This window comes from Ovis canadensis, chromosome 4 (genome assembly GCF_042477335.2).
Source record: "Ovis canadensis isolate MfBH-ARS-UI-01 breed Bighorn chromosome 4, ARS-UI_OviCan_v2, whole genome shotgun sequence".
Classification (NCBI taxonomy): Eukaryota; Metazoa; Chordata; class Mammalia; order Artiodactyla; family Bovidae; genus Ovis; species Ovis canadensis.
In genome coordinates, this window is record NC_091248.1 from 70,550,330 (window position 1) to 70,569,983 (window position 19,654).

The 19,654-nt window shown below is 39.2% G+C and overlaps 1 pseudogene; it reads left to right on the top strand.

Moving 5' to 3' along the window:
- Positions 1–939: 939 nt before the first annotated feature.
- Positions 940–18,896, top strand: LOC138439807 (stress-induced-phosphoprotein 1-like; annotated as a pseudogene).
- The last annotated feature ends 758 nt before the right edge of the window (positions 18,897–19,654 follow it).

Sequence of the window (19,654 nt, forward strand, 5' to 3'; positions counted from 1 at the left end):
TAAGATTAATGGACTTTAAGTCAAGAAATATTACTAAAGACAGAGGGACATTTCATAATGATGAATCAACATATCATGAAAAGAAATCAGTTTTAGTCTACACCTACCAAACAAAGGACAGACAATTAAATAACTATAATTAGAGATTTTAACACCCCACTTTCAATATTGGATAGAACAACCAGGCATAAAATCAACATGGACATAGATAAATTGAACACAATTCATTTAATCTAATGTGTAAATTAGATGGTGGTAAATTAAGATGCATATAGCCACCCACATCCCATCCAACAAAGAATATATTGGGTTAGCCAAAAAGTTCATTTGAGTTTCTCCACACAACAAACCCTCACAAAACTCAAAAAACCATATAGCTAATATAATTCTTTCTGGTGAAAACAAATGCTTTCTCCCTGATTCAGGAAGTTAAGGATATCTATACTCTCATTACTTCTACTTCAATGTTGTATTGGTGATTTAGCCAACTTAATAATAAGAGAAACCAAGGTAATGTAGATTAGAAAGAAAGATAGATATAAAACTTTATTATTTGCACATGGCATCATGTTATGTGCAGAAAACCCTATAGAATCAAAAAAACTACTTAAACTAATAAATCAGTTTAGCAAGTTTTCAGGATATAAAATACACAAAATTACATTATATATCTATGAAAACAATGAACAATCTGAAAACAAAATTAACAATTTCATTCACAATAGCTTCAAAAAGAATAAAATAGTTATGAACAAACAGCAAAAGAGACATACACTTTATCTCACGAACTTTGCTGAAAGTAAAGACCTAACTGAAAGGAGAGATATAACATATCCATGGATTGGAAGACTCAACATTGTTAGGATGGCAATTCTCCCCAAATTGATCTATAGAATCAAGGTCAGCCTTATCAAAAACTCAGCAAGTTTTTTGGTAGAAATGGGTGAGTCAATACTGAACTTTATATGGAAATACAAAGAACCCAGGACAGTCAAAATTTTTGAAGAACAACAGTTAGAGACCTTACACTTTTTTTTCCCCAAAACTCCCAACTAAAGCTATAATCAAGACATTGCAATGTTGACTTAAGAATAGACATATAGATAAATGTAACAAGAGAGTCTAGAAATAAACCTTTATACTTATAGTTAATCAGTTTTCAACAAAGTGCCAAGGAATTCAATAGGAATAAGAAAGTCTTTTCAGAAAATGGTACTAAAATAACTGAATATCCATATAAAAATAAAAACCTCAGATCTTCACATTATAACATTCAGAGAAATAAAGTCAAAATGGATCACAGATCTAGAAATATGAGCTAAAAATATGAAACTTCTAGAAGAAAACAGGAAAAAATCTTCGTGATACTGAGTTAGATTTCTTAGAAATCTTTTGTGTTCAAAAAGCAACCATTAATAAAAAGTCACAAACTAATAGAATACATTTGCAAGTTATATGCCTGATATCCAGAATAGATTTAAGAAAAGAAAACCACTTAAAACTCCATCACAAGAATTCAAGTAACCCAATTTAAAAATCAGCAACAGATTTGACAAGCATTTCACTAAGAAAAATATATGAATGGCTAATAAGCCCATGAAAGGGTGCTCAATATCATTAATCATTAGTACTGTAAGTTGCTCAGTCACATCCAACTGTTTGCGACCCCACGGACTGTAGCCCACCAGTCTCCTCTGTCCATGGGATTTCCAGGCAAGAATACTGGGGTGGATTGCCATTCCCTTCTCCAGAGGATCTTCTCGACCCAGGGATCGAACCCTGGTCTCCTGCATTGCAGGAGAACTCTTTACCATTTGAGCTACAGGGAAGACCTCATTATCATTAGAGAAATACAAATTAAAATCATAGTGAGATACCATTCCAAACTCATCAGAGTGATGTAATGTAAAAGACTGTCAATATGAAGTGTTAGCAAGTATGAGAAGAATCTGGAACCCTCATACATTGCTGGTAGGAATGTAAAATGGTAAACTGGCAGTCACTTCAAAAGTTAAATATTAGCTTACTATGATTATAGTTAACTCACAACTCTCTGGGGCTTTCCTGGTGGCTCAGTCAGTAAAGAATCTGCCTGCAATGCAGGAAACTTGGGTTTGATCCCTGGATCAGGAAGATCCCCTGGAGAAGGGAATGGTGACCCACTCCAATATTTTTGCCTGCAAAATCCCATGGACAGAGGAGGTGGGTGGACTACAGTCTATGAGGTTGCAAGAGTTGGACACAATTTAGTGACTAATCCTCCACCACAACTATCTAGCAATTTCACACTTTGACAACTACCCAAGAAAATGAAAATGTATGTCCATATAAAGACTTGTACATGAATATTCATAGCAACATTAGTCATCATAGCCAAGGACTGGAAATAATCCAAATGTCCATTGGCAAGTGGAGGCATAAACAAAGACACAGAATATTTTCAACATGACAAGGATCCCTAGGTTGCCCTTCTTTAATCACACTCAATCCCCTTCCTCACTGTACCTCCCACACCATTCCCTGTCCTGCCCATGATCCCTGGCAACTACTAAGTTCTCCTCAATTTGTATAATTCTGTCATTTCAAGAATGTTGTATAATGAAATCATACAGATGGTAGCTAACCTTTTTGGATTGACTCTTTTCACTCATCGCAATGCCCTGGAGATTCATTCCAATTGTTGCATATATCAGTAATCCATTTCCTTGTTATTACTGAGTAGTATTCAAGGATATGAATTCCAGTTTCTTTAGTCATTCACCCATTGAGGAAAGTTTGATCTGTTTTTAGTTGTTGGCTATTTCAAATAAAGCTGTCATAGACATTCATTTACATGTTTTTACATGAGGACAAGTTTTTATTTTTTCTGGGATAAACACCCAAGAGTATAAACAGCTGGGTGTTAGAGTAGTTGCATGTTTACTTTAAGAAACTGTCAAACTGTTTTCCAGAGTATCCAGGAACTATCTTTTTAAAAGTTCTAGGCTGAGAACAAGAGCAGATCAAACCAGAAGATAAATGAGCTAAAGCCAAAGGTGACGAGGCCCTGAGTGCTGGTAACATGAATGATACACCACAGTGCTCCCCTCAAACAGTAAGTCAGGTCCCCAGACCGTGTGCTCTCCAGCAATCGCTCAGTGTCCTTCACCAAGAAAGGCGGTCATCAGAAGGCTTACAACGATGGTGACAAAACGGTTGACTTAAAACCTGACTGGGGCAAGGGCTCTATTCCCCAAAAGTAGTAGCTCTTGAGTTTTAAACTCATTCAAAAATCACCACTCAAATGAATGAGAAGAGTTTAAACATGAAGCAAATAATCCTCAATCCTCAGCTCAAAGATGGTTTACAGAATATGGAACCCTGGTCAGCAGAGAGGAAATTCAAGAATCCTTTTATCATGTCTGATCTATACCAGAAGTTGGATAGTGATTCCAGGACAAGGACACTGCTCATGGATCCTACATACCAGGAACTGATAGAGCAACACACAACAGGCCATCTGACCCGGGCTAAAACTGCAAGATCCGTAGGTCATGACTACCCTCAGTGTCTCCTCGAAGGAGATCTGGGCAGTCTGGATGAGGAGAAAGAAGCTGAGACACCTCCACCACCACCATCTTCTCCCAAAAAGGAGACCAAGCCAGAGCCAATGGAAGAAAATCTTCCAGAGAAGAAGAAGGCACTGAAGGAAAAAGAGTTGGGGAAGCATGCCTGTAAGAGAAAGAAAAAAAACTTTGACTCAGCCTTAAATAGTACAACAGAGCCAACACCAGGACCCCATCAACATGACTCACATGACCAATCAAGGAGCCAGGTACTTCACAAAGGATGGCCAGAGTGAAAGGAAATTTGTGAGAAGGCCTTTGAAGAGCAGCTAAACAAGTGAGAAGACTATCAACAGATTGCCAAACCTCACACTCAAACTGGAAGAGCCTATTCCATGGAAGGAAAGCCCAAGAATGCCGTCCATTTCTACAAGTCTCTGGCAGAGCACCAAACCCTGGACTACATAAACCCAGAACAAAGGCAATGAATATATTCAGAGAGGGGACTATCCCCAGGCCAGAAACCATCAAATGGGAACCTGAGAGACACCAAACTGTACAGCAAGGGAGCTGCCTGCTCCATCGAACTCCTGGAGTTTCAGCTGCACTCAAGGACTGCGAGAAATATATCCAGTTAGAATTGACTCTCACCCAGGGTTATCCATGGAAAGTAGCTGCCCTAAGAATCAACAAAGGACTATACAAAAGCCATGGATGTCCGCTATAAGGCACTAGACCTGGACTCCAACGGTAAGGAGGTAGCTGATAGTAACCATGGCTACATGGTGTTACAGAACCACCAACACAACAGCCTTGAAGATGTGAAGAGATAGGCCATGCCCGAGGTGCAACAGATGAGTGACCTGGCCGTGTGGCTTATCTTGGAACAGATGACGAAGAACCCTGGCACTCAGCAGACACTTAGAGAATCCTGCAATACTGTGGAAGCTCTAGGAGCTGATGGAGGTGGGTCTGATTGCAAGCGGGTGATGACTCACTCATCCTCTCCTTCCCTTCACCCTCATATAGAAAAAGGAGCCAGAACTGTGGCAAGCAGCATGGAGCACAAGGGACAGACAGGGAAAGGAGAACAACTTATCTCTCTGTGTTTATATAGAAGACAGAGATTTGTACTCCGGTTATTCGTGCAGCCTCTCGGCCCTTCTAGCACTATCACTGTCTCTCTTGCTGCCCCCAGATTTCACATCTCCCACCGCGCTCCTCAGTCACTGTCCAAGCTGCTCTGCCATGGTTGGTGATTGGTGGGGTGCGGGGGGTGGCGGTGGGCAGGGAGTGAAAGCATTAGCCTCTCAGTTGTGTCCTTGACTCTTGTGACCCCATGGACTGTAGCCCACCAGGCTCCTCTGTCCAAGGAGTTCTGCAAGCAAGAATACTGGAGTGGGTAGCCATTCCCTTTTCCAAGGGATCTTCTCAACCCAAGAATCAAACCTGGGTTTCCTGCATTGCAGGCAGATTCTTTTACCATCAGAGCTACCCGCCAGGCAAAGGGGTAGGCTGTTCTTTCCAACCTCAGGTCCCAACTGTCTTCACACTATAAACTCTATGACCCCTTCACCAACAAAACCAGCCAGTCAGGCCTGGTTACACATTTAAAAAAAAAAAAAAAGGGGGGGGGGAAGAAAAAGTAGTTCTGTTTATTGTTAATACCAGATAAGAGAAAGACAAAATATATCTTTGTTCAAGCTTAGGTCTTTTACAGGAAATAGGAAACCAGAAGTCTATTCAGATCTTATCATAGCTTAATTAATGAAAGAAGGTGACTGTGCAGTACTATCAAGGTTGTCTCTGGGGGGAAAAAAAGCCACTGATTAACAATAGCAACTTAAAACTTCACAACTGTTTTTAATGTTGACCTAGGAGCTCCATGTTAGTAGAGCTTTCATGGTCTACTGATGTAATATTTTGCAATGAGCAGACTCTGAGTGTTTTACTCAACATTTTGGGATTAAAATACAGGAAACATTCTTCCCATGTTCCAGAATGTAAAACCTATTTATCTTGATTTATTTTCATAAAAGAACAAGCTCTCAGAATTATAGATACATGTTCTCTTCCCCAAAACAAAATAAACCATGTCTTTGAGGCTGAAAAAGAAAACTTTCAGATTTTTGAATAATTTAGAAGATTCTAAGCCTTGAAACATAATATTCTGATCATTACTGCACAGCAAGTAATTTTGGCCCAATCTGTTCTCTTGAAATCTGAAGTCAACAGGAGATCTGTGCAAGAGACAATCACGTTCTACCAGTACAGGACCACTCTCAAGCTTAAAGCTTTTCAAAAGTTTATGAAATATTTATGCACTCTAAACTGGATTGAAAAATCTTCATGGGCATCTACCTGCGGGGAAACTATTCAGTGTTTTCTGCCTTTTCCACATACCAGCTGCCTAGAGTCCCACCCTCCCCAGTCAAGTATTTTATACTACTCTCCATACAACTGTATTCCACCACATCTGAATATCTGAATGCAGATCATAGTTTCCAAAATACCTGGTGCAGGAAGGTCCCTAGAAGTCCTGTTTATAATCACTATGCAGTCTGCAGTTCCTTTCATAAATACAAAAGTCACTTCTCATCCTTCATGACATTTCCCTTCTCATTCTATCCAGGCTGGAGCTGCTACAACATCTGTCATGTTCCTATCGGTTATGCACTATCAACACTCATTTTCCCCTGCAGCATTTTGTATTAATTCACTATTCTTATCTGGAAAATAAACATTGTATTTAAATTAGTTTTTCTAATTACTCTAGTATAATTCCTTCCTTTCCCATAATAACCTCTTATTAGTGTTGTAATACTGGCTTATAGAAGCCTTTCCTTATATTGAATAAATATAACATATATTCAGTGAGTGCCTACTATCCCACTGTGATTATCACTGGAAATTCTGTGGTGGAAAAAATGGATGAAGTTCCTACCTTAATGGAGCTTACAGCCTAATGGTAAAGACAGACATTAAACAGATCATCACACAAGTAATTACAATGCTGGCAAGCATATGAAAAAAAATGCTACAAATGTACATACAAAGGGACAAGTAGTCAGCAGGAATTGTAGACTAGCAAAAAAATGATGCTTAACCTGAGATCTGATAATAATTTGGAGTTAACAGAGACAAAGGGAAGAAGTATGTCACTAGAGTGCAAAGGATTTTGGCATAGTTAGGAACTCACAGAATGTCACTGTGTCCGGAACTTAGAGCATAAAGGGGAGAAAGCTACAGAGGAAGCTGGGGCCAGGTCATGCTGAGTCTGGTAGGCTCTGAATTTTATTCAAATTGTATTTGAAATATTTTTAAGTAAGGGACTGCTATGGTCAGCCTGCACTTTAAAAGGACCACTCCTGGAAAATAAAGTAACCATTTGGCTTAGATGGTGGGGAGAACAGAAGTGGATGAAGGAGGACTATTAGGAATCTTTTATAGATGCCTAGAAGAGAAATGATGGCTTTCTTGGATAATTGGGTTGGCACTGAAGAGGAAAAACACCTTAAATGTAGAACTAATGAGATGTGATTTTTAGCCAGTTCAACTGAATGACTTAGACAAGTTTAAGGTATATGATTTCTATTTGGAAAGTTTTTTTTTATTTTTTTATTTACTTTTTAAATTGAAGGATAATTGCTTTACAGAATTTTGTGTTTTTCTGTCATACATCAATAAGAATCAGCCATAGGTATATCCATATCCCCTCTGGGAGATTTTTACGTATGGGCTAGAATAAAAGTTCTAGGATGATAGGTTGTTTTTTTTTGTTTTTTTGTGGTTTTTTTTTTTTGCTTTTTTGGTCACTGCTGCAACCCATGCTTCCAGAGATATTCATGTTGGAGGTGTTGAACAGGCAGTGAGGTCATATGCAATTGCAGTTCAGAAGAGAGATTTGGGTTGGTATTAAAAATGTGACAATCAGCAGGATGTGGCATGGATTCTCTCAGAAGCCAGGACAATATGGAGCTCCTCTAGAGCAAGACTGAAGAATGGGAAAGTCAAGATGGATTGTGCCCAGCTCTCTTGCTAAGAGCTCTTTGCAGCACTACATGATTGTCAAAGCATTTAATCTTTCTCATCATATTCTCTATGAGGCCCAGTCCCCTAGTATCTCCCATTACTGTCTTCAGTTTGGACCTGTCCCACAGGAATACTAAGCCCTTCATCTCTCTCTCTTCACTCCTCCTTTCAAGAGCAGTGGATGGAAGGAAATTTAGGAAAATGGGTTATATAAAATGGAACATGATGCTGAATTATTGCTGGAAGATATAGATTTAATGCTTGACCCTTTCCAGCTATCAGCTGGGCCCAAGTCAGACTGGTAGCATACATTTTTTAGCCAAGAAGTCATTTCTATGCTCTTTATAACTCAGCATACATTTCATACTTAATTTCTCCTTAATAAAATAATAGTTAATAAAATGAGATATTTTCATAGTATGACAGCTGTTAAAGCAGCAAATTTTCTAAAAGCCAACCTGGTTAGAACCAGTTTCATTTCTAGAATTACCCAACTTATAGAACAATTAGTTCAAAAGTGTAATTTTTTTATTCTATCTTCTGTGCTTAACAGAATGTAAACTGCACTAGGTAACCAGTGCAAACTGTCACCAAAATGGAGAAACCAGAAGTCACTGAGAGTTATGTTAAAAAACAAAAACAACACCCGAACACTCTGCTCTGTGTCCAGAATAATTAAACATTACTTCTTTCATAAGCAAGTTGAAATGACTTCTTTTCAAAAGAGGAGATTAAATGTACATTTTGCTTAAGATACTTTTCTCAGTGCATGACCCTCCAAACATCTCTAGTTAATGAAGTTCATTGAAAAAATAGGGCTATCATCATAACTGATTTTATATCATTAGATGAAAAGAGTTCAAATTTTTAAATCCCTGGTCCAGGAAGATCCAAAAGGCCATGGAGCAGCTAAGCCCCCCTGCGCCACAACGATTGAGCCTGCGTGCCGCACCTACTGAAGCCTGTACGCACCTAAAGCCCGTGCTCCACAACAAGAGAAGCCACGCATGAGACGGCTGCACTGCAGTGAAGCGTGGTCCACATTCCCCACAACTTGAGAGCGCACTGGAGACCCACCACGGCCAAAATTAAAAACAAATATGTAAAAAATTGCAAGGTTTAAAAAAAAAAACCTGTTAGTCTAATGAAACTGTTGTTAGTCCAATGACATGCAAACGGGTCATTCTATAAAATGGGAATAATGATGCTGCCTCAAAAGACTGCTGCGAGAAATAAATTAACATTTGGAAAGCATTCAGAACAGCCTCTGTGATACACAGAAGCCAAATTATTTTTGGCTACTATTGCTGCTGTGACTACTTACACATATAGCTCCTGTTTATCCGCATTAAAGAGATCCTCAGGGTGGGGGTTATAGTTATGTTGAAATTACAGTGATTATTACAGTAGTCCCCCTAATCCTTGGGGGTAAATTCTAAGACCCCCAGAAGATATCTGAAACTGCAGACAGTACTGAACTCTCCATATATTTTTTCCTATACACATATATCTATGATAAAGTTTACCTTATAAATCAGGCACAGTAAGAGATTAATAATAATAGCTAATAGAATAATTACTACACTGTAATAATGGCTAATAGAACAATTATTATACACTGTAATAAAAGTTACATGAATGTGATCACTCTTTCAAAACATTTTGTACAAATTTAATACCTGTTCCATCTTAACAAAGCATGTAACATGCATTACGGCCATAACATGTGGTTTGAGGTACATCAACAAAACTAGCATGAATTCCTTTTTCCTTTTTCACAAAATCACAGATAAAAGGTCTTTGCAACCTTGGTATACAATTTTTTTTCTTTTTTTTCTTTTTACTTTATTTTACTTTACAATACTGTATTGGTTTTGCCATACATTGACATGAATCCACCACGGGTGTACATGCATTCCCAAACGTGAACCCCCCTCCCACCTCCCTCCCCATAACATCCCTCTGGGTCATCCCCGTGCACCAGCCCCAAGCATGCTGTATCCTGCATCGGATATAGACTGGCAATGCTAGCACATTGGACTTCTAATTTTTTTTCTTTAGTTGAAAAACTTGTATCTTTTCAATTAAAGGAACAACGTTTTCCCTTCTCTTTGGCATATTCAAGTTGCGAGCATCACTACACTTGTACATTGGGGCCGTTATTAAGTAAAATAAAGGTTACTTGAACACAAGCACTAACATACTGTGACATTCCATCTGATAACCAAGATGGTGCTAAATGACTACTGGGCAGGATATGCTAGACAAAGGGCTGATTCACATCCCGTGTGGGATGGGGCAGGTTGATGAGCGAGAACTGTGTGCATCTTAAAATTTATGACTTGTTTATTTCTGGAGTTTCCCATGTAATATTTTTTTAATTCATCTCACACGCTATTGCAGTCATCTCACACACTAGCAAAGCAATGCTCAAAATTCTCCAAGCCAGGCTTCAACAGTATGTGAACCTTGAACTTCCATATGTTCAAGCCAGATTTAGAAAAAGCAGAGGAACCGGAGATCAAAATGCTAACATCCTCTGGATCATCAAAAAGCAAGAGAGTTCCAGAAAAACATCTATTTTTGCTTCATTGACTACTCCAAAGCCTTTGAAAACTGTGTGGATCACAAAAAAACTATGGAAAAGAGATGGTAATACCAGACCACCTGACCTTCCTTCTGAGATATCTTTATGCAGGTTAAGAAGCAACAGTCAGAACCAGACATGGAACAACAGATTGGTTCCAAATTGGGAAAAGAGTATGTCAAGGCTATATATTGTCACCCTGATTATTTAACTTATATGAAGAGTACATCATGCAAAATGCCAGGCTGGATGAAGCACAAGCTGGAATCAAGATTGCCAGGAGAAATATCAATAACCTCAGATACGCTGATGACACCACCCTTATGGCAGAAAGCAAAGAGGAACTAAAGAGCCTTTTGATGAAAATGAAAGAGGAGAGTGAAAAACGTAGCTTAAAGCTCAACATTCAGGAAACTAAGATCATGGCATCTGGTCCCACCACTTCATGGGAAATAGATGGGGAAACAATGGAAACAGTGAGAGACTTGATTTTTTTGGGCTCAAAAACCACTGCAGATGGTGACTGCAGCCATAAAATTAAAAGATGCTTGCTCCTTGGAAGGAAAGTATGACCAACCTAGACAGCATATTAAAAAGCAGAGACATTCCTTTGCCAGCAAAGGTCTGCCTAGTCAAAGCTATGGTTTTTCCAGTAGTCATGTATGGATGTGAGAGTTGGACTAAAAAGAAAGCTGAGCGCTAAAGAATTGATGATTTTGAACTTTGGTTTTGGAGAAGACTCTTGAGAGTCTCTTGGACTGCAAGGAGATCCAACTAGTCCATCCTAAAGGAAATCAGTCCTGAATATCCATTGGAAAGACTGATGCTGAAACTCCAATACTTTGGCCACCTGATGTGAAGAACTGACTGACTGGAGAAGACCCTGATGCTGGGAAAGATTGAAGGTGGGAAGAAAAGGGGTTGACAGAGGATGAGATGCTTGGATGGCATCACCAACTGAATGAACATGAATTTGAGCAAGCTCTGGGATTTGGTGATGGGCAGGGAAGCCTGGCATGCTGCAGTCCATGGCGTCACAAAAAGTTGGACATGACTGAGTGACTGAACTGAACTGAATATTTTTGGACCATGATTGACCATGGGTAACTGAAATCATACAAAGCAAAACTGTGGCTAAACAAGGACTACTGTACTTTCAAAAATATGTTACATCTGTTCCTAAGCAAGAATTCTGTATAAAAATAAAATAATTTTTAAGACACTAGAAGAGCTACCATTCGAAAAACTTCTTTTAAAAAAACCTCTTTAAGCATATAATTGCTTTTTGGGGAATATCACTAAGAAAGTAAATTTTCCTTCCACTACCACATTCCCCTAGCAGCCATGCCAGTTTGCCCGAGACAGCCTAACTGAGAACTGTTTCCAGGAACCAGTGCTGAAAGGGAGTTCGTTGCAAGAGCTGACAAGGCCAATGACTTTGGCTAATATGCGTCTCAATTCTGAAAATCGTTGATTTACTTTTTCCATTATCAGTCTATCAGTTACTTTTCCTAACAGTCAGATGCTGGTTCCCTGTCTCCTGTTCCACACTTTGTAATTTCCTACACCTACTAAGAGTTTGTCCTGACCCTCAGCCAATGTTCTCAATGCTTTGTTCCAACCACTGGAACATTGTGTTTCTCAATGCTTCCTGGAATATCAGAACAGGCCAATCACTGGATTCACCTCTGGATGGTTCTGACTCCCTCTCTCAAATCTACAATCTTTACTGAGGCCCTGTGGCAGTTTCTCTGGTCCTGCCTTCCTGTAGGCTTGTTTGGGACTGTCTGCACCTAGTATTGGGTTGACCAAAAAGTTCCATCAAGTTTTTTCATGTTTGCAAAGTTCAAATGAACTTTTTGGCCAACTCAGTATAAAAGATGATTGAGGAAATTGCTGCATACCCACAGGCTTCTTTATCTTTGAAGAGTTGTGAGTTCTCCTGAACGCTTTTCTTGCTTTCTGTTCTGTATCCTCCTCCCCCCGAATGAACATTTTATAAGAAATAGAAGGAAGGATAAGCATGCTAGTGGGTAGATGGGTACCAATCATTGTGACCCATTTCAAAATTCTTTTCTCTCCTTCCTCCTACCCTATAATACAATCTGCAGCAAAAAAGGTGGGTTACTTTCCTTCTGAGCTCCCATGATGGAGTTGGGAGGGGACCTGTCCGGAGCTGACTTACCAAGCTTTTTCATTTTGGCTCTTGAGAAGGAATAAAGAAGAAAATCCAGCTTATGTGGCAAAATCCCCCAACACGCCCACCAATGGAAACACCTAGAAGCACAGCTCTTCCTGGCTTACTGCAGACACAGACCAGGACAAGTTAGAGCCACAGACACTTCCCGTATGAGCTCTACTCACTCCAAGGAGATGATCCAAACTTAACGATTATTGGTACTTCTGAATTCACACAGACATATGGCTGTTGAGCCACGTCTCAAGAAGCAAGTGGAGGTCTTTCTTATTCTTCCATTGCCTGTTAGCCTGCAGCAGGTAAAACCCACTCCACTAGAGAGGACCTACCACTAATTTTATAAAGTGAACCAACCACTGGAACAGCATTCAGAAATAAATAGGAATGAATCACTGACATACGTGAATGAACCTTAAGATAATCATGCTGAGTGGAAGCCAGGAAACTTAAGAGCACTACTGTGTTTCTACTTACATAAAGTTCCACATAATGTAAACTAATCTACAGTGACAGGAAATACATCAGTGGTTACATGAGGATTACTTGAGGTTACTTGAGGGAGGGAATCCACAAGAAGGAAAAGGGAGAAAAGGATAACAACATGGCAAAAGGAAACTTTTGTGGGTGATGGATATCTTCATTATCCTGACTTTGGTACTGATTTCATGAGTGTATACACATGTCAAAACTTACTAAATTATAAACTTAAAATATGTACTACTTATTGCACATTAATTATATCTCAATAAAACTTTAAAAAGTGTGCCTCCACCTCCAACTATTAATATGGTAAATCTATCACTAAATATAAAAAGCTAAATTAACTCTGTATTCATGGAAATAAATCTCATGTGGTTATGATGCATTAGTTTCATAATGTAGTATTGGATTCTGTTTGCCAATATTCTTTTTTGCATCCTCCCTCTTTTTATCTTTTATTTTATTGTAGCTATTTTATTGTCAATATTGGAAAATCCCATTATCGTAATTTCATGTGATCTAAACTACTGTTTGTTGTGTTTGCAGACTTTCACTCAAACAAACAAGAATTTGCTTTCTTGAATTTCCCTTGTGGTCCAGTGGTTAAGAACCTGCCTGACAATGCAGGGGGCATGGATTACATCCCTGGACCAGGAAGATTCCACATGCCAAGAAGCAACTAAGCCCAAGTGCCACAACTACTGAAGCCCATGTGCTCTGGAGCCAACGAGCTGCAACTACTGAGCCCACACACTTTGCTCCAGGATGGGGCTGGCTTTTATTTACTTACAACCTTGATTTCAGCTCACAGTTTTTTCTTTTGCTCTTCAGAATTTACTTCCTTGCAAACTCAGTCATTTTTAAACTATATATTCGTTGTTCAGGATCTATGTGCATTTCAGTAGGGTAGCTTTTCAGACTATCTGGCCCACAATACTGCCAAAAAGGACCCCCACTATGAGACCTCTCTTTTTTTATTAAATTGGAGCTCTGTGTTACATAGAATTTGGTCAGAAAGCAATCAGGATGTGAGTAGAGGTCTCATTTACCTTTCATAGGCTATACCTTTGGACTTTTTAACTTTAGGGTTTTGTGGATAATCTTTCCACAGTTTTCTAAACTGTCGACTGTGGCCAGTGGGGACAGGAGACAAAAATAACAAATGCTTATGGTGCTCTATAGCATGTTACCAACAATGAGAGTTGTGCATTTCTCAGTTCTATGATTCTCTTCTCTTAGCTTAGACAGCCACAGATCATTAGGCTTTGCATGTTTTATTAATCACAAACTCACTGTATCACAGCCAGTGACCATAATCACTACAGCACAGAAACAACAAACCATCTCAGAAGACCACATAGTCTGGCTGGCTTTCTCACAACACAACATAACCTTTTCTTTAGCATCAGTATGATCTCAAGGAAACGTGGAATATTCCTTTGAAGTTGAACCACATGAACCAAGTCAACCTGTCACAATGATTGCAGATCAGATATGAGAAGCAACCTAAAGGATTCACACATCAATCAAAAGTTTGCATTTCCCACCTGTGGTGGACAACCCACACCAGAAATAGGCAAAGACCAGCCCTGGTGCTTGGGATATTGGGCTATTACTAGGTACCAATATTAAGAGCCATACCTGTCCTAATTTTTTTTTTTTTTAGCCATTCTTAGTTTACATTTTATGGGAATCAAGTGGAAATTCCCACATAATTACTTTCTCTGACTGTTGTTTTCAGGCTAGATCTCACCAAAGATGGGAAATTCCCACATGAAAAAGAAGGGACTAAACCTACAGAGTGGGCGCAGTGCTCAGCCAGTCCTGCCTTGGTGCTCAATGGCCCTGCCATCGCCCAGTCTCTCTGGTTGTTTCTGGCCCACCGTCTCACTCCTTCCTCACCTCTTCAGCTAGTGGGTCTCAAATTGTTGTCTGCATCAAGATCACAGCGGAACCTCCTAAAAACATTTAGTTTTAAAAAGTCCTGATTTCACTTAAAAACTAGTAAGTGAATCCTGAGCATATATCCAGAGAAAACCAATATTTGAAGATACATGTACACCAATGTTCACTGTAGCACTATTTATCAGTCAAGACATGAAAGCAACCTAAATGTCCATCAACAGATAAATGGATAAAGAAGATGTGGTATATATATATATATACAATGAAATATTTAGTCATTAAATCATGTCCAACTCTTTTGTGAGCCCATGGACTGTAGCCTACCAGGCTCCTCTGTCCATGGGATTTCCCAGGCAAGAATACAGGAGTTCGTTGCCATTTCCATCTCCAGGGGATCTTCCTGAAATCAAACCTATGTCTCCTGCATTTCAGGCACATTCATTACCACTGAGCTACCTGGGAAGCCCAGTGAAATATTACTCAGCCATTAAAAAGAACAAAATAATCCATTTGCAACAACATGGATGGACTTACTTATCATACTAAGTAAGCCAGACAAAGACAAATATCATATGATACGGATTATATGTGGAATCTAGGAAAAATGATAAAAGTGAACTTAATAATAAAATAGAAAGAGATTCATAGACATATAAAACTTGTGGCTTCTAAAAGGGAAACGTAGAAGGTGGGGTGAGGGAAAAATTAAGAGGTGGGGTTAATATGTATGCGTGCATGCTCAGTTGTGCCTGACTCTTTTCAAACCCATGGACTGTAGTCTGCCAGACTCCTCTGTCCATGGGTTTTTCCAGGCAAAAATACTGGAGTGGGTTGTCATTTCCTTCTCCAAGGGCTCCTCCTGAACAAGTATCAAACCCATACCTCCAGTATCTCCTGCATTGGTAGGCGGATTCTTTACCATTGTGTGACCTGGGAAGCCTGGATTAACATATACACACAACTACATATTGATAACCAACAAGGATGTACTGTATAGCACAGGGAACTACAGTTAATATTTTGTAATAACTATAAGGGAAAAGAATCTGAAAAAGAATGTGTGTGTGTGTGTGTGTGTGTGTGTGTGTGTGTGTGTGTGGATGAGGAGGAGGAGATGGTTAGATAAGCATCACTGACTCAATGGACATGAATTTGAGCAAACTTCAGGAGAAAGCGGAGGACAGAGGAACCTGGCGGGCTCCAGTCCATGGGGCTGCAAACAGTCAGACAAGACTGAGTGAGTGACACTTTCACTTTTCACTTTCGGGCACCATCTGAGCAAACTGCCACAACTACTTTAAGGTGGGTTCTTTTATTATCTCTGCTTTATAAGTGAGGAGATTGAGGCACTAGGTATTCAATAATTTGCCCCAAATTACACAAATAGAAAATGAAATCATGATTCAAACCCTTGATGCTACCACTAGAAGGAAATAAAGCCCAGAGAAATGATGCTATTGTGTAAAACCACACAGTTGGCTAGTCCTGGAGGCGAAACCAAGACTTCAGTCTTCTGATTCCCCACGCAGGAGTCTGGGACTACCAGGGGTCATGAACAGACTTAGAAAACATTTTTAGCTGTCAGCTGGACAGAGAGACTTGCTCAGAGGGCTAGGGGTAGGAAATGTACTTGGACGGCAAAGTCAAGTACCTATGTCTTCGCCTGTAGCTGGAACGATAATTTGACTGCACGCAGAATCCTTGCCTTCTGATAAAGTGGATTAAGGCTTCTCCTCACTTCCCATCAACACCACACCAAAACTACTTCCACATGACCAGAAAGATAGTGAAGAATAAGGTACACACACAAAAATACACAGTTGGGATTGTTCAAGGACACTGTTGCCATGGGAAGATGTACCCCAGGGGTGGATAGTGCAACTGCAGAGGAATAGGAGGACTTTAAGGGGATGATTTTCTGGAATTTAGAGTTCACTAATTTAGACTTACTAAATTAGAATTCATGATAATTCTGGGAAGCACTGAGCTAAAGGTGCTATCCCGGGATACACACATCGCAATATAAGAAGAAGATGTATTTATGTTTTTATAAGATACTATTGGAAAAGGAATGCCTAAACTATTTGTGAGAATAAAGTCTTCAAACTTCCAAATTGTTTGGAGCAGATGAAATGTTATGAGTAATAAACTTGACAGGGCTCTAAGGAGAGTTGTCTTTAGTTCCCTGTCTTTAGTTGGGGACTTTGGAGAAAATTCAGATTTCTAGGCTTTCTCTCAGGTACTGATTCCGTAGGCTGTCTGCAGGCCTGGGAGTTTCTTAAAGCACCAGCAGTTGTTTCAAATGCAATTGACTCATGCACAGTTTTAGGGAATCTCTCCTAATTATACAACCATGCATCTTACCCACTTACTATCTATTATTATACATTTACTTATTATTATCTATCATTTATTAACAGATACCTTAAGGACTTCCAGTCCTGTAATAATTGAAATCTAGGAAACCTTTCAAAAATGCCTTGTGAAATTTGCCACTACTAGTTTTTCACAAACTGGACCTTTATCCTTTAACAATTTATCATGACTGCAGTTATACCAGATTAGTAAAATCTCCTTTGCAACTGGCAGTCCCACACCCTACAGAAGTTGTAATTATGACAATGTACCTAGAACCTGAAGACTCAGCCCTGCTCCAGGCTCTCCCAACAGTCCTTAATCAGTAGAATTTAAGAAACAAATGACAGCCACTATACCTTAGGTCTGGACATCCTAAAAATGGTCCTGGTACCATGTTCCAGCCTGAGCTCCAACTCCAGTAGTAGCATCTTTGTACCCAAGTCCCAGTTCAGGGGTCTTTCCAGATTCCTTTTCAATTTCATCAGTGATTTCTGTGTGTGTGTTCTGATCCCAAGGGCCAAAACCCCACCAGTGAGCCAGCAATGGGCCTTTTTTAGCTTTCTGACTTGACCTCTGACCTTCATGTACTCTCATGAGATTTCCCCTGATGGTCCAGCTGCCTTCACAGATTACCTTCCCTCATCCTTTGAGGGAACTTCCTTCATCATCTCCCACCTTCTGCTGGGTCTATCTGCTATGGCCCTTCTCCAACCCAGTTCAAGTTCTGATTTTGACTGTGTTTCTTAAAGCCTTGGAGCTTCCCCAAATACAGTGTTTTCTGAAATAATACCTCTGGCATACTTAAGAGACATTAAATTTCTGGTTATAATCACTCAAACAATAAACCTCTGAATCAATTTAAGAAATAAAATCCTCACATTTTTGACTACAACAATAAAGAAGCAGACTCACAGACAGCAAACTAGTGGTTACCAATGGGGAGAAGGAAGCGGAGAGGGGCAATATAAGAGTAGGGGACTAAGTTTGTATTAACATATAAATTACTATGTATAAAATAGATAAGTTATAAGGATGTATTATAAATACAGAAAATAGAGCCAGTATAATAACTGTAAATGGAGTATAACCTTTAAAATTTTTGAATATTTCATACCTATAAAAAATGATATTGTACATCAACTATATTTCAATAAGAAAAACCCTCATATATTTTTAACAGGATTTAAATTTTCTGTTTTTTTGGGACAGTTCTTTGTATTTTCTTCAAGTTCATGAATAATGGATCACATTTCTTGTAAGATGTCACATCACATTTGCAGCAAACAAATGCACAGTTTCTTAAAATGGCCTCCTGTCAAATACATATGATTTCTATTTGTCTGCTGTTAATGCAATTGACTAAACACTAGATTCTACTGATTATGCTTTCCCTTGTAAGCCACTTACTTTATAGGCAGAAGCAGCTGTGTTTATGCTTCTGTGATTTGGGTTTTATTATCAAGTTTTCAGCACTCAATTCAAGAGCAATAGTCAGTCTAAGCACTCAGGCACCAGCTGGCAGTTCTTTACTGATAAAGGCAGTTTTCCATCAACACTTGTGTGTGTCATGTAGGAGATACAAAACCACCGCAAGCACAATGACTGTGCACGTGAACGGGAAGAAGAAAATACTGTTACCTCTTCAGGAAAGAACCGATCAACAGTCAAAGACCTGAATTTAACCAAGAATGGAAATACTTCCTCTCCTGACCCTCCCTCAACAAAGAATGATGAAGAGTTTTGCCTTTTAACTCAGGAATGTGGTTTTAAGTATTCAGAAAGGAACAGTTAAGACAGGCAGGCAGCCAGAGGGGGAAGGGAGAAAGGCTGACAGAAAGTAGCTACCAGGAGGATGAGGTGGGAAAAAAAAATCCCTGCAGAGAAACTGCAGGAGAAGGAGCCAAGGGAAGGATACTGCGGGGAACAGACTAACATACAGGAGAAATACTGTGGCGAGAAGCTCCATAGTCTCCAGCAGGTGTTTGTTTTCCAAACCTCTGTGACACATGACTACAGTTAGTTATTTCGACAATCTCATGAAGAAGAATATTGGATGAAGGACTGGTTTAAAACCTGGTTGACATTTATTTTTGCCTTGTGTATTGTTGACTAGATAGTTCTCCAGGGTTTCAACTCTTCTTTGGAAAGTGTTTAATTGCACAAGAAGTCTCTTGGTAAAAGAAAAAAAAAATTGATGACTAAAATCTAAGTTCAAGCTCTATCTCTGGTCCTTCCCACCCCAACCATTTTATAGATTTTGGTGAAAATTCTTTCATACCTTATATTTTACATACATGTATGAACTTAATGTATGTGTTTCATTCAGGTTTCCATCAGATAAACAGAACTTTTTAATGTCCATGGGATTAACAGTATAGTAATGGCCTCTCTTTCATTTTGGATAGTAGTAATTTGTGTCTTGTTTCTTTTTTTCTTGGCTATCTGGCTAGAGGTTTATCAGTGTTATATTTTCAAAGAACCAGCTTTGATTTTGTTGATTTTCTGTTAAGTTTCTATTTTCAGTCTCATTGATTTATGCTCTTATTTTTT